General features: G+C 32.2%; 1 long non-coding RNA gene and 1 pseudogene across 3 annotated transcripts in view; one reads left to right on the forward strand and one right to left on the reverse strand.

Annotated features, from left to right (window-relative positions):
- The window catches only part of LOC118601641, a 153,259-nt gene that overhangs the window by 105,675 nt on the left and 30,317 nt on the right, over positions 1–17,267 (reverse strand). The gene's annotated exons all lie outside the window — the stretch shown is intronic.
- LOC118602266 lies at positions 8,534–8,652 on the forward strand (annotated as a pseudogene).

Below are 17,267 nucleotides of genomic sequence, written 5' to 3' on the forward strand. Positions count from 1 at the left end.
ATGTAGAAAGACAATAAATAATTAGACAAATATTAATTAATTAATTAATCAAGATATTAAAAAATATATAAAGTTCTTAGTTTAGTGTTTAGTTGGCATAGAGTCAACATATTGCTACAATGAATTTCTATATCGATCTACTTGGGTACAAACAATCTCTTCCTTTCCTTAAAGTTCATTGTTTCATTTTTCAGATCCAGAAAAGCCATTCTTTGGAATACTGTGTAATTCTGGCACATGAAGATAGAAAGCAAGCCATATATGAATGGCACTCAAATAAACATTTGGTTCTATTTTTTCCATCCAAAATAAAAAGTGAATGAAATTTTTGTCATCAATAAAGGAAGCAGTCAGCTGATATTATTGTTCCCCCAGCTTTCCACAGAATACTGTACCTGACACTGAATAATATTATATGCCTTTCTTTGATATGGAAAGAATGATTTTCAGGAAGTCATGTCATTAGTGTGAACTGAAGAAATTTTCAAATAACAATTAACAAATATTTCCACATTTTTCTCAAATATTTTATTTCCCCCAAAGCTTATTGACAGTTATCATCTGTTGTTTGCATCATCTCATCTTTTTTCCAAGTTGGACTACAATGTGCTGAGAAGCAAAATTTTGAGACCAAGAAGCCACTTGGTCACAGTGATGAAAAGACAGAGAAGGCCTGACAATGCTCTCTTGCTGTTCCTGAGTGTTCCTGGGCAGATGTGGCTATGATTTTTACAGCAGGATGTAGGAGCCTAGCATAATATGTGTGGTCTTTATAATGTTTTCTAGGGATTCAGGGTGAGCACTAGCTATGGTTAAGTGCTTTTTTATTTGAGCTTTCCCTTCAACTTTGATTAAAAAACAAATATAAACTTAATGTAATGAATGATAACATTTGAAGTCATTTCTAAAGCTAAGGCTTTAGAAAGACAAAAATATAATAAAATAATAATAATAATAATAATAAAGATGAAGTAATACTATCAAAATATTAATATATTTGTGTATTAGTGGTTTTCAAACTTCAAGCTGCACAATAAGCACCCCATAGATAACTAATGCAACAGCTCAGGGAAAGATTTGCCCGAGCACCTATATTTTAAAAATGACCCCACAAATTTACTGATCATCTCACAACTCCTATTATAGGAGGTCTCCAAAACATACTCTGAGGTCTTAATATGTTGATAGGGGAAAAATAATTTAGAGAATTTTAGTAAAAGCATAATAGTGCTTAGTTCAAAGTGGTAAGATTATGAACAATTGGTATCAGTATATCCTTTTATATCTCTCTGAATTTTCTTCTATGGTCATTTGTCATTTGAAAATTATGAAATTAAATAAATTATAAAATAAAGAGTTTTATTTAACACAGATCTTAATGTTTGGAGCATAGAGAGTTAGAATAGAAAATTAAGAATTTAAAATTTTTTTGTCATTAGCAACTATGTGTTATTCTTTTTTGTATTCCAAATTCTTTTTTAGTGTGAAAAATAAATATCTGAAGATGACAGAAGAGGATGCCTGTATGGCTGGATCAATAAAAACAACAATATTTTGATGGATAGATATAGGAATGAATGGATGGACAACAAGGAGCAATTGATAGAAGGAAAAAAAAAAACGTGTTAATGAATAGAGGAAAAGGGACCAATAGAAAGACACAGAGGTTTATGGATGACCATTTATGGGCATGACACTGAAAGAAAGATAGTAGTTTGAGTCTTTGGTTTATAATTGTACATATCCTTAGTTTAAATTACAATACAGATGGGAGACTTTGTCTTCAGAGGAAACATGATCGATGGAGGAGTCATAAACAGATATGCCACCAGACAAAGATCTAGGAATGGATCTGGTTCCATGTAATAAAAGAGTCTAGGATGGCAGAGGAGTGAAGACTGCTTTCCACAAATGGTATGTCTGAGGGATAAATTTTTCATTGTGAATTTCTGGTGAAGTATAACTTTCTGATTTTGCTCATATTCTTTGGAGGTGGCTAAGATTCATTTTTTTAATTCTCATTTAATTTTTATCAACCATTTGGAAAACTGCCATAATAATAAACACATTAATTTTCTGTTATGTTTGGCTCTATCATTCATTGAATCTGTGAACATCCGAGGAATATTTCACTTATTAGAACTGTAGACTCATCTCTTGAAATGGAAAGTTAGAAGATGTCAGATAATTTTTGTGAATTTGTAGAGGTCTGAGCCTCAGGAATAATCAAAAAGTTACATTTCAGGTCACTGGAAGGTTACAAGTTGATAAACAGTAAAATAAATGACTTTTCATTCTATTTTGAGCTCTCAAATTTTATGCTTTTTCTTTCTATGGAAGGAGAGTCATTATGCCGAGGAACATAAGAAAGTCAATTTCCACATTTCCACATAACATTTCCATCTATCCAGAAATAAAAGAATTTTTTTATCCAATTTGCGATCATCTTGGAAAGTTTAAAAATACTTATGTACATTCACACAACTTCTGATCTCCCTTAGTTCTACCAGGCTGATGAAGGAGGTAAAGCTAAGGTCTAAGTCAAGTCACAAAGAATGAGGGACTCACTAAATTCCCTGACTAAACCAAGATCTGCAGATTAAGGAGAATTTTAAGAAAAATCACAGGTATTTCTAAAATACTCAGAGGCTTAAATTTTCAAAGTTCCTTAGTCACAATGAACAACTGCTTTTTATGTATCAACCTGAATGGGCCTGGGTTATCCAGATTAAACATTACTCCTTTGCGTGTCTATGAAGGTGCTACCAGACGAGATTGGTATTTGAATCAGTGGCTTCAGTAAAGTAGCTTGCCCTCCCCAAAGTGGGCAGGCATCATCCAATCAATGGAGAACCTGAATAGAACAGAAGGTAGAAGATGGAAGAATTCACCCTGATTGCTTCCTTACTTCCCATTGAGCTTAGATGTCAGTATTCAAGCCTTGGATTGGAATTTTTACCATTGGTTCCCCTAGTTCTCAGGCCTTTACACATGGATTGAAATTACACCACTAGTTTTCCTGCGTCTCCAGCTTGCAGACATTCTACCACAAAACTTAGTCTCCTTAATTACATGAGGCAATTCCTCATAATAAACAAACGAATGAACAAACAACCTATTTGTTCTTTTTCTACAGAGAACTCTGACTAATAGAGTCATTACCCACCATTACCTCTTCCAAAAATTCCCATCTCCCCTGTCCATGTGACAAATTAATATATACACTTTAGGCTCAACTCGATTTTTAACTTCTCGCTGAACTCTAGGGGGAAAAAGCAGTAATTTCATTTACTATGTTCCTACAGTACTTTGTACATACCTTTACCATAGCACTTACTATGTTCTACTATAGAACTTACAATGATAGAAGAAAAAGAGGTAAGACAAAGATAAGAGAAAAAAAGACTAAAAGGATCTCAAGATATCATAAAGTTTTCTTCAGTTATAAACATTAGAAAGGCTAAGAAAACTTACATTTAATGTGTTGAAACAAACAAGACACCATTCAAGATCAAGTGTTTAATAAAGACTTTGATGTTGTTGGTTTGAATCAAAACACTTCCCACTCTTCTCTTTGTTTGCTTTGAACACAAGAAATACAGAGAAAGGATAAAAAATGTCTTCAGCCAAAAACAACTTAGTGTATTTAAAATTACTTTGATTCAAAGTATATACCTAGTAAGATTAATTTAAAATAAATGCTTTAAAAACAGTATAATTTTGGGAATCACATCATGTCTATCGGTTCTTCTTCAGCTGCCTTGTGATGTCAGCAACCCATCACACTGATTTTGTGAATAAAAAAGGAATTCACTGGCATCTCACTATATCCAAAAGTAAAAAACATTTACAAACAACCAAGTAGAAGTTTCAGTAGCAGCAAAGGTCCCTGGGATATGGACCCCGTCTAGAAGAAACAAAGCTAATAAGTAACACTATCAAGGACCAGCTTAGAAAATCAGTAGAGTTCTACAAACTCTGCTATAGGAGAATAAAAATGATGCTAAATGTAGATTATTTTAACATGGAAAAGACAAAATAATGACAAATAGCTGAGAATTCCACAATTGAGGCTTCAGGTATTTTCAGGTCAAGGTAAAAAGAGCATTTCAGAGGATGTTTGCAAATGAGAACACAGAGCAGGAAGGAATCCCTAAGGTGACCTGGGAGAAAGTTAAGCCTTCTATTAAATAACCAATCTCTCTCTTCCAGAGAGGGGCTGGCTGAACCACTTTTAAAGAATAAGAATACCCCAAAATATATCATTTAATCATTACCCAACAAACAAGTTTGCCCCCAAACAGTTTTCTGACAGAAATGTCCCATATCCATTTGATGTGGTCAACATGTCATTCAGAGCAGAACTTATACGGACAAATGAGTTCTTGAATTTAGGAGACAAAGAACATTAAAGAAAGATGAGGAGGTAGATAACCCACATTCACATCTACAAATGTAGGCGTTTATTGTGCATGCAGAATAGGTTAAGCATTGAGTTAGGTGCACATTCTCTCCTGATTTAATCTTCATGAAACCCTCATAAAGTGACCCTCTATTTTACAGATAAGAGAAATAAAGATCAAATTATTTTCTAATTTGTCTAAGTTTACAGAGCTAATAAAGAAAATTTTTAGGATTCAAACTCACATCTAAAAGCTACACAATTTATCAACCCATGTGGAAAGAAGAGGCCAAACTCACACCCATTTTGTATTCACATAAAATAAACCCTTGGTTACATTTTATTACCTTTCCTTCATTTAGCATTGCCTACGTATAACATCATAAACTTTAAGCCTGCTGGAAAATGTAATAAGGAAAGAAGTTTTATCACATTTTAAATATTAAAAAGGAATAAAAATTACTTTGATTTTTGATAAGTAATGAATTTGCTGCAAGCCAAAGTCCTGCCACAGGATTAGAAATTGATTTAGTCTTTCAAAATAACTGACCTTCAGTTAAACCACAAAGGTAAGCAAAAAATGAAATAGAAATGTCACAACACATCAAAATATGTTATAAAAATTAGATCGAATATGATGCTTTGGAAAAAATGCCTTCTTGTATAGAAATCTAAAATATTAACATATGTATTTTTCAGTTTTATCTTTAGTCTTACTGTATTCAAGGCTTTATTTTTGTCTTCATTTCCATTCTATTCAAAGCATACTGGCCTTACTTCTGTCCCTTAAGTACATCAAGCTCAATCTCACTTTGGCCTTTTCATTTGTTACACTTGGTTGTATTCTTCCCCCTAAAATTTATATGACTAATTCCTTTTCATTTGTCCTGCCTCAACTTAAATGTCACATCTCATCTTAAAGATCACTTCCTCAGAGATACTTATACTGATCATCTTAACTAAAGTAGTAACCTCCTCCTCTCCCTCCAAATCCTATAAGCATAGGAAATTAAATTATTCAACTATTTTTGTGTGTTTATTTTCTTCTTCTAATAGTAACATACAAGCTTACTGAGGGATGTATGTGTTGTTTTCTATTGACTAGGACCTAGAACCATGCATGACACATATTTATAAACTGACTGCTTGACAGTGATATCGAAGTCATCATTTTCAAGAGGATTCCATTTTTTGTTTTTTTATGATAACTAAAGGTTCTAGAAGTCTTTAAACACATTGAAAGTACTTTCTTATTATCTTTATTTTGAAAATTTGCAATAAACAGAACTAAATGCAGGTTTTAAAGAGAGACCATAAATATCTTAGAAAAAAATACTGGTTTGAAAGTCCATTCATAACTCAAAATAATTCATAGTTTTTATCTTATGTCTTCTGCTACACCATTAAGGACAAGAGCATGATGTAGGTTCATAAATCAATCAAAAGTAGCAAGCTGAATTAAGGACAGAAACAAAACAAAAACTGGGTGTGGTTTAACCCAAAGAGGCCAGGATCCCTGATGAAGTAAGCAAGGCAGATAAAACTAAAGTCAGCAACACAAGATGTTACAGCTCCAGTTTATCAAATCAAGATCAGACACACAGAGGTAAGAGTCAAATCCATACTCAAATATAGGAATGCAGAAACATACATGAGCAAAATGGGAAGAGGCACATCTGTAAGATCTCATTAGGTGGGGTTTTTTCACTTGTTTATTTAGGCCAGTTTCCTTATCTGCAGGAGCTACTATCTTCCCTCAATGCCTTGCCACCTCTCGCATACACTTTCTGCCTATTCTAGTTTTATGTATTCTTTATTTCCCAATTTGAGCTCTATCTTTAATATTAATCATCTCCCATAATTCCAACCCACAAAATTCTCTTTTCTGAAAACCTATTTTTATGTCTATAGTCAGTACTATCATATCTGACATGTAATTATTTTCTAAATAAGAAGTTCCCTGAATTTTTTCCTGAAAAGCTTCTTAGAATAGGGATTAGTTTTTGTTTTGTTTCATTTTGTTTTATATCTTCCTATAAGCAATAAAAAAATACTGATTGTAGAATTCCACTAACATTCCCTATAAATAAAATATCCCTACTATCTGTAATAATGCACAAAAATCATGGAACTCTTTTACTGCATTCGGAAATGTCAATAACAGATAGGTTAAAGGCAACAACTTCAAGCTGAAGTAGATTAAAACCTACCAAAAGGATGCTAACTATGCCAGGGCTCCAGACACTAGAAGTGAGATAAGTGACATTGTAAAGTGAAAGACAAATAAAATAAAACTATCTTTAAGAGAGTTCAGTGTGAAAGTGCATGGAAAAGGAAATTCAATGAAGTTTTTAAATACAGCTCAAATATCTCTTATGATTGGAAACTAGGTGGGTAAGAAATTAGCATGTAGAGAGGAAGTAATTTATGATTTAGCAGAGGGCTTTACAGTCATAGGAAAAGACACTAAAGGAAAGAAGATAATACATTTTTTTAAAATAGGATAGTTAATTTTATCAATTATCCAATTTCGGTCCCCACATCTACTTGCATTTAATGTTTGGCTATTAAAGTGAAAGAGAAAATTTTACAACACATAGAGTAAAAGTACAGCGTTAGCAAGAGAATGCAAAATATGTTGCTTTTATAGCAAGCCATGTACTTCTTTCAATAAAAAATGATGTATAGCTAACCTAGAATCAATATGAATGCAGATAAAACTTATTCTTTTCATTGGGTAATTCTATAGCTGATACATACTTTGCTGAATATTTATCATTTGAATACAAAATACTGTTTTGCCAAAGCTCAATGTATAAACATAAATACAAACATTGCCTCCTAACTATTTTTCTTTTATTTCTGCATTGGCTTTTCCAGGACTAGGATAAATGAATAGTAAAGACCCACCTCACAGTTCAAGAAACATGGTAAAGGAAGCATAAATCCCCAAGATAGCATTGCTAACAATCTCTAAAAGAAGTAAATGGCCCATGGATCCTTTAAATGTTCCAAGTACAACAGTTGAATGGATATGAGTCATACATTAAGTGGGACCATTTGGAAGGATGAATGGATCTTTTAGGTGAAAGAGGTTTCCTGTTCAAAGCTGGCAGACAGAGGTATGCAAATAGCCTTGCCTTTTACGTTTGTAATACTAAGATAGTTGTGAATGTATCACAGCTCATTTCAGTGTGACCCCTAAGACATTCACAAAATGAAATCCTAAAAATCAGCCCTCTCTGCAAGGGTCATGAAGCAAACTGACTTTGCACTGGTAGTCTCAGGAGAGCCAGAGGGGTTTTTTGGTATGTTTGTTTGTTTTTATGGTTATTTCAATAGCAGAACTGGAGGCAAGAGAGATATAAAACTGAAGTAATAAATTCTGTTGGTCAATATCAGGTACTCCAAATACTTTTTCTTGAACAGAGATGGAGCCAGAGCCACTGTTATCCCAGATTCTTTCTTCCTTCTCTTTACATACACCATATAAGGAATCTCCAAGTCCTGTACCTTTCATACCTCCAAATTATTTTTGAAATTCATCTATTTATCTCCTTCACTATTGGTTCTACCCTGCTTCACAGGACGTCTATGCCCTGACAGACACTTAATTGGATTTCCTGTCTCAATACTTGCTGGTTCTTTTTTGAATATTCCCTGCCAAGCATCAGCAGAATAATATTTTTGCTCTCTGGTCATGTCATTCCACAGCTCAAAATTCTTTTAGGTTTCCTATTATGTTGTGAAAAGTCCAGACTCCTCAGTGTGGCATTTTAAAAAAGGCCCTTAAAATCTTAACATTAATTATTCTCCAAATTCCATTAGTACTATGTGCTAATCATTCCAAAATTATTGTCATTGACTTAACTTACTCTCATCTTTCTCTCTTTGACCAGCCCCTATTCCACCCTACTCCATATGAATCTTTCAAAAAATCCCAATTTAGAATTTACTTAGTCTGAGAAGACTTTCTAGGTTATGCAAGGGTGAGTAAGGAACTCCCTATATGACCAAAAGGCACCCTTCCTTTATCAAAGTGTGTATCATAATGTATTGTTTCTCTATGAAAGATCCAACACAGCAAGGTCATGTCTGTCTTATTTATTGTGATATGCTAAAACGTTAATAGTCTATAGCCATGCTCCCCTGAACAAGCCTGATCCCATCTGATATCAGAAGCTAAGCAGGGTCGGGCCTGGTAAGTAATTGGATGGGAGACCACCTAGGAAGACCAGGTGCTGTAGGCATAAAAAACAAAAAATACGGGATTGTGAGATGACAAGGTCCTTGAAATCTGTGAGGTTAACCAAGGGTTGCCTCACATAAAAAAATAAATAAATAGGTAGATGATAGATGATAGATAGATAGATAGATAGATAGATAGATAGATAGATAGATAATGCCTGAATCAATACATTTCGTTGAACTGAATTGATCTAAGGCAAGCTAAGAGGGGTAAACTCCAATTCGGGAATTTTAAGGCAGATTTGTGAAGAAGGAAAAAAAAAATGTCAACAAGGTAATCTTTACAATGACCCTATCAGAAGCAGTGGATCCTACCCATCTTTGAAGTATCTAGGCACAGTTCAAAATATACATTTGTAAGGGCTTTCCTGACACTTCGGGTCAAAGTAATTTTTCCTTTCTCTGAACCACAATAAATATATTTTATTTATATGGTGTTCAACTTCTCTAAGATCATTTTAATGCATGTCAGGCCATTTGTGAAACATTTATTTGGCCAACCAAAAAAAAAGAAGAAACATTTTAGATTTGTTTTTATCTGACGCCATGACTCATTTAACAAACCTGAGTCTCTCTGATTGGCCTCCCAGTCTCTGAGGAAAATGTAATGTACTTTATGGAGAATGTTAACTTATTTTAGAGGTCAGATAATGTTTCTAAATATTTGCTGCATATTCAAATCATGTACAAAGCTCTAAGACAAACTGAATTGAAATCTTTAAGTATGGGGACTAGACTTCTGCATTTTTTAAAAAGCTCTCCAAGAATTCTGTGAAGGCAGCAGCCTCTGGGTTAACTAAGGGGTTAGTAAACTTTTTCTATAAAAGGTCAAATAGTAATATTTTAGACTTTATCAATCATGCAATTATCTGTCAAATATTCAGCCCTACTATTATATAGCTTATGTATAGTCATAGACAATTCACAAATAGTAGTAGCTGTGTTACAACAAAACTTCATTTACAAAAAACATTCACTGGATCAGATTCTGCCTAGGTCATAGTTTGTGAACCTCTGAATTGGAAAATTCTATATCCTCTCTCTAGATAAATGACTTTATCAGTATTGTTCTATTTCCTTTTTTTTCTCAATTAGAATTGACTTTCAATATAATTTTATATTAGTTTCAGGTATACAGCATAGTGGTTAGATATTTATATAATTTATAAAGCGATCTCCTTGATTGCTGCATGAAAGATCCAACACAGCAAGGTCATGTCTCCCTTGTTCATTGTGATATTTTAAAAAGTTAATAGTGCCTGAATCAATACATTTTGTTGAACTGAATTGGACTTAAGCAAGCCAAGAGGGGTAAAAACTCTGATTCTAGAATTTTGTGACCCCCTGTGATCCCCAGGCACTACACATAGTTATTACAATATTATTGATTATATTCCCTCTGTTGTACTTGACATCACCATGACAATTTTGTGACTATCAATTTGCACTTGTTAATCCCTTCACATTTTCCACCCAGCCCCACTCACTCCAACTAGCTGGCAATCATCACTTTGTCCTCTGTATCTACAAGTCTGTTTCTGTTTTGTTTGTTTATTGATTTTGTTCTTTATATTCCACATTTAAGTGAGATAATATAGTATTTGTCTTTCTTTGTCTGATTTATTTCACTTAGTATAATATCCTCTAGGTCCATCCAATTGTTGCAAATGGTAATATTTTATTTTGTATGGCCAAGTAATATTCCACTGTATATACATACAGTCATCTATTGATGGGCATTTAGGTTGCTTCCATAACTTAGCTATTGTAAATAGCCCTGCAATGGACACAGGAATGCATATATCTTTTTTAATTAGTGTTTTGGATTTCTTTGAATAAATACCCAGAAGTAGAATTGTTAGGTCATAAGATCGTTCTATTTTTAATTTTTTGAGGAAACTACAAACTGTTTTCCATAGTGGCTGTACCAATTTGCAATCCCACCAACAATACATGAGGGTTCCCTTTTCTACACATTCTTGCCCACACTTGTTTTTGATTTATTGATAACATCCATTTTGACAGGTATAAGATGATATCTCATTGTGGTTTTAATTTGCATTACTCTGATGATTAGTGACACTAAACACCTTTTCGCATGTCTATTGACCATCTGTATGTCTTCTTTAGAGAAATGCCTATTCAGGTCCTCTGCCCACTTTTTAATTGGGTGAGTTTTTTATTTGTTTGTTTTTGTTTTTGTTTTTTGTTTTTGTATTGAGTTGTATGAGTTCTTTATAAATTTTGGAATATTAACCCCTCATCAGATGTATCACTGGCAAATATCTTCTCTCATTCAGTAGATTGTCTTTTCATTTTGTTGATGGTTTCCTTGGCTAGGCAAAGTTTCATATAGTTCCATTTGTTCATTTTTTCTTTTGTTTTCCTTGTCCAAGGAGATATATCAGAAAAAAAAATTACTAAAAGCAATGTCAGAGAGTTTACTGTCTATATTTTCTTCTAATAGTTTGTTTTATTTTCCATTTTGTTACTGATAGGATATATGCTAGTTTCACTAAAAAAATTAATTTGCCAAAATAAGGCCTACTAAAATTTAACAGAAAACTTTAGAAAGTGACTCAGAATCATCATGAAGAATGTTTCACTTGTATATGTATTTACGATTTCTGAAAATATTTTAAATTGTCACAAATTTTATAGCATCTTTCATTCAAAGCAACTGCACATTCTTTAGTCTTATCCTAATTATTCATTGGGAAACAATATTAAAAGGAATATTAGTGTTCTTGCCTTTACTTATGTATTCTATATGACAGCAGCAAAATACAACTATTGCTGGGATGAAAATGGCAATGAAAGCTCAAGCAGAACTAAAACAGCCCATTACCTGCAAAATCATGTCCATGCAGGCATCTCAGAAGACTGATTTCAGCAACACCAATGGACTGCGAACTACACTGTTGTATTAAAGCCCAGGTTAATAAAGCTTTGTAATGCAGATGAAGAAAAACATGAAATAATGCTGCAGATTGGGATATACAAAAATTCCAACTGCCTGCAAGTCGTTACCATCTATAAAAAAGGAATTTGAGATTGATTTCTACAACTGAAATTCAACGATGACTGCTAACAATTACACAGGTTTTGAAGAGGTTAATCTAAGGTAACCATGATGTGAAATAAGCACTTTGTATACTTATTTCGATGATAATTGGTTGTTTTCAACTTTTGAAAACTGTACAATAAAGCACACTGAGATCAGATTTCACCTGCTTTCTTCCTGTAAAGACTAGAACAAAAATTACTCCAATATTATTAATCAGACCTGAAAGCAATTTGATATAAGTATTTTGTGAAGACAAGTGACCACTGAGCTGTGGGGTGCTTTAATAGAAACAACCTTAAAACAATGTGTACCCAAGTGGGGACTATGACAAATGGAGTACTTCTTATGACAGATTCCTGAGTCTCACCCAGATCTGAGTGACTGCCAAGTGATTCTCTAGTGAATATTGTATATTAAACTCTGAGAATCATAGCTTTAAAGAGACAGCATGTTGCTGTGCAAAGAAATTCAGTCAAAAAAAAAAATACAATTTGAATTCTTGTTCTGTTATTAACTGCCTGAGGAAAATTGGACAAGTCATTTAACTGTCTAGGTACCTTACCATTCTGAGACCTTATGAACTCAAACATATGATTTTACAGGAAATAAATAGAACTGTATTTATACATGAGTTATCATTAGTAATACCTGTGAGTGGCTGGTGAGAAAACTAAGAAAGAATGAAAGTTAGCTTGCTTAAAGGTCTGATTAGCATTTTATCTTTTCAACTGAAGAGGTTAACCAACCATTTCATTTTTTTTTTCTTTTAAAATTCTGAATATATTTAAACCGGTAAGTGCAATCTTATAAAATATGTAGGCAAACATTTGCAAAAGTACAACACATAGAATTAAACTACCTTGTAGCCTAATCACAGCACACTGTCATCCCAGAAATACCAATTTTAAAAAACTAATAATTTAAAAGCAATTAAAATATTTACTGGTCTCTGAAAATTAATACATGGTAAAATTTCATGAAATTCATATTCTCTGTCTACATCAAATCTATATCAAATGGTACCTAGCAACTGCCATGGCCACCTTCTCATCTGCAATGTTTCTTCTCATCAATAATCTGAATTCTTTATTCAAAAAAGTTATCGTAGGGATATGAGAATAAATAAATACTTTTTTCTAAAAGGAAGGGGATATAAAAATCACTAATTTGATATCTTCCCTGTCCTATAAGAATATCAGCTTTGAATCTTTACGGTGGATGACTGCTGCTTACCTTAAATCAATTTTTCTGAAAGGTTGTTTTTGTAATTTTAAGAAATATACTCAAATCATTATTTCTTTAGTTACTAAATTGAGATATTATCTATTTATTATTTCCTAGTACAAAAAATGAATAGACTGTAATTCCTAAATTTCCTTTGCACAATCTATTGATTTCTGTTTATTTCAACATTTCCAATGTTTATAAATTTGTATTCAGTTCTTTAACCAAGTTTTACTTGGCATTAGTTTTGTGTTAAACAGGCTCCATGCTCACTACTAGTCCATTTACAATTTGCCTTTATAATTTCTAAACTCTTTACTTAGAGTCATCCCTGGATTTCATTACCAAGTATGTCAGGTATGTTCTTTTAATCAATTGGAACATAGATCTGCCTTGAAATTTACAGCTCTGGTAACATAGAACAGTGGGAGAAAGGGAAACCTAGAGACAATTTTTTGAACTATGAAATGTTACTAAATGGGGCCAAGAGCAGAAAATAAATATCTACCTAAATAGAAAATTTCATTCCTTTCTACCCTAGCAACCACCATCAATGTAATAGTGGAGGTAGACTGGACATTGGAGAAGTCTCACAAATGATTAAACTTAATAGGTTATAGAGAAGATCAAAACGTTTTAAGAAAGGGGAACAAGGAAAATGACAATAAAATGAAGAAAAGTGAAAATGGCATTGGATTACTTAGGAGTAATATTGGATGCTAAAAGGCATTCGAAATTGCAAGGAAAAATAATTTTCAATTCAGATTATTGGAGTTGAGGCAACAATAGAAATGAACCAATGCGATGTAATACAATAGAATCATATCGACTACCATTTCAGGATTAAAATTTATCATGTATGAAGAGCTACTGGCATGGTACCAAACAATTAGTAATTTAAAAACATTAATTCCCTTCCCTTAGAGGATTACCTCTAGGTTTTTAAAACTAAATTGTACATTCCATAAATTCTTTTGTATTTTAAATAAGGTAATCAAAGAAAAGTTTCAAAAATTGTATTTGATAGTGGTCAGAGAGATAGAGTTATCCTTTACAATAAATTAAGCATAGAGATTAATTTAATAAATTAAAATAGAGTTTGTATCGAGTTTGGTCTGGTTTGGTTTCTGGGTTTTTTTTTTTTTTGGTTTTCAGTTTGATTTTTTTTTTTTTTGGTTTTCTTTTATAGAGAGAGTAACAAAATCTAGAATCTAGAAAGCTAAATTTTTCAGTAAAGGAAAAAACACATTAATATGAATATTATCTTTTCTGCAATTATTTATTTTAAAATATAGAAAATGTTTGATGATAATATTATCAGAATTAAAGGTAGTATCCACATAAAAAATTTTCTATGTACCATTATTTAAGCTGCCTTTTGCTTTCTAACACTGCAGTTTATCAGAAAGGATAAATCAACAGTTAAAATATTTTAAATAAAAATATAAGATGCTTTTAAAAGTTGTATATTAGTACTATATATTATTTACAAACTTTGCAACATATTGAACTCAAAACTTAAACACTTTAAATGAGGAGAGTATATTAATCATCAACTCCTACTAGCTTTTCCACCTTCAGTACATATTATTTTTAGTTCCTTTAAAATGACATTTTCATAGAGAAAATGTGAACAGAAGTTTTTCAATTTGCCATGGGAAAAACAGTGTGAGCAAAACTTCAAAGACAAAGTAATCAATATTAGAATACATTAAAATATCTTCAAAATATCAAATTTCTGAATTAAAAGTCTAGATCTAAGAAAAAAAATTCTTTAAAGAAAATATTTATGATTTTTATTCCATTATTATTTTATAATAATTTAGAAACATTTGTTGTTTTCAATTAATGTAAAACTGAATCTTTATTTTTGTTGTTAACTCTAATTACATAATATGAACTCGGGCGAGTTCCCAGCATTGACTTGATATCATTACAGATTGGAAGAAAAAAAATGACTTCTTGATTTATTCCCAGAATACAGCACAACTTTCTCATCAATTCCAACCTACCAATGACATAATTCTGTATATAATTTTTTCACTTAAATTTATTATCTGGAGAGAAAGTGATAATGTTTATGGGCTATATTGGCCACAGAAACATATTTTTCATTAGAAATCAATCCTCTCCTCTGTTAGTATTTCAGGTTATAGATCAGCAAAACAATTGTTAGCAAATTAGAAGCTACTTGGTAAAAGCATGATCCATGCTTCATAATTACACCTTTTTCCTAATTGTTCAAGGATCTTCTGTCATGCAGAAATGACTTCAAAGATATCTCCAGATAATGAGTTTGCAACTATATAGGTCTTTGGGGAAAATTATAAAGCACCTTTATGTGACTTTCTGGTTGGAATGGTTCATTATAACCAGAAAGAATAATGGTCCTTTCTTCAATCTAATGATACTGTTACATTTTATGAAATTTCAAGTCAATGGAATTATCTTAGATGCCAGATGTTACTTGTGAAGCAATAGGTAATCTATCTTAATCATAGATAAGTCATCTATGAAAGTACGATGTCTTTCCAGTGATGTTCTCTGTAATAAGAACTAAGACACTGAGAAATAAATGCAATCCATGATAAATAGCCATCCTGGATCAGAAACTACTTTTATTAACAAATGGAATAAATGGGGAAAATAAAACCGAAGGCAGGAATATGCAGGGAGTATTATAGCTGGTTTCGATCCTTAGCAGGAAGCATGTATACCACACCTTCCGATAGATGGATTCCTGAATGCTTGTGTTTAAGTAAAATCTTTAATTTTACAATTTACTCCCACAAAACCAAGTGACTCATATATCAAAAGTCTTTTTGCCTTTTTCAAAGTCTGAAATTCTCTTACATTAGTTGATCCCACTTTAAACATTTTCCAAAGCACAACATAAAAAGGGCAAAAAAAAAAAAAAAAAAAACCAGCAGAAACACATGGCTGAGGTGATTGGTATTTTTATGCCAACCTTCCCACTGAGAATACTTGGAGAAGCTAAATATAATGTTTTAAAATGTGTTTGAAGATATCAGAACAGAGAACTCTGTAAAAGAATACATTAGGGACCAAAATCCTAGAGGAAAAAAAGCATGGAAACCTGGTATTTGGCACTGCTTCTCCCTAAATAGTATTTCCCCATTCATAAGCTGTGGTCTATGTCCAAGCTGCAGAAAGTTTAAGATAAAACTGCAGAAAGAAGTGGCTAAGAAGCTAAGCAGACTTGGTGTAATCTCATGGGACAGAGAAGAAAACTAAGATTCAGGAAGCACCAAGGGGTGCTGGTAAATACCATAAGTTTTCTTTTGGGATCCCTGAATGGCCGTTTTGTGGATGCAGAGCTAAATAAAAGTAGCACTGCCTTTAGAAAAACTGAAATAAGGTTATCTGCATCTTCCCTAATAATTTGCCAGAAGCAACAATAAGTCCACCTTGGAGGAATATAAGATAATTCAGAAGCATAAATTTCAATGAAATTTACTGATCACAATTTCCACCATTTAACCAAAAATTAACTATCATGTAAGGCAATAAGACTAAAGCACCAAAAAACAAAAGAAAAAAAATATGATAGAAACATGCCCACAGAAAATCCATATATTGGAATTATTAACTACAGAATTTAAAATGTGTTACTAAGATATTCAAGAAAATAAAGTACAGGTTAGAAAATCAGCAGAAATTTAGAATTTATAAAAAAAAGCCAAATAAAAAATTCTAAAACTAAAATTTCAATAACTGAAATTAAAAACAATAAATTGATTTAATAGCAAATTAGACAGATATAACTAAAATAAATATTAGTAAACTAGAAAATAGAACAGTAGAAAATATCTAAATTGAAGCATAAAGAGAAAAAAGATGAAATATACAAAAAAGTCATAATATGAAATATTGAAATATAGTGAAAAAGTCTAACACATGTGCAATTAGAGTCTAAAAAGCTATATCTGAAAGATTAGGCCAAATATTTTCCAAAATTGAAAAAAGACATCAAGCCTTAGATTCAAGAATTACTATTAAATTAGTTTCCTTCATATATAAAGTATCTTATATTTGCAAGGAAAAATTTATTTGTACTTCTGTAGTAATAACTATTATAATAACAATTTCTGTTCCATAGATTTTGCACATATGAACTCATTTAATGCTCAAAACAACTCTAGCTATTGTTATTCTGATTTACAGTTAGGAACTGTGGCTCAGAGAGGTTAAGTAATTTAACAACGGTCACAAATCCAATGTGTGGCAAAATCAGATTTCGAACCCTAGCATTTAGTTCTAGAATCCAGCTTCTAATCACTATGCATACTTCAATGTAAATGACGA

The sequence above is a fragment of the Rousettus aegyptiacus genome, unplaced genomic scaffold (genome assembly GCF_014176215.1).
Source record: "Rousettus aegyptiacus isolate mRouAeg1 unplaced genomic scaffold, mRouAeg1.p scaffold_m13_p_4, whole genome shotgun sequence".
NCBI lineage: Eukaryota > Metazoa > Chordata > Mammalia > Chiroptera > Pteropodidae > Rousettus > Rousettus aegyptiacus.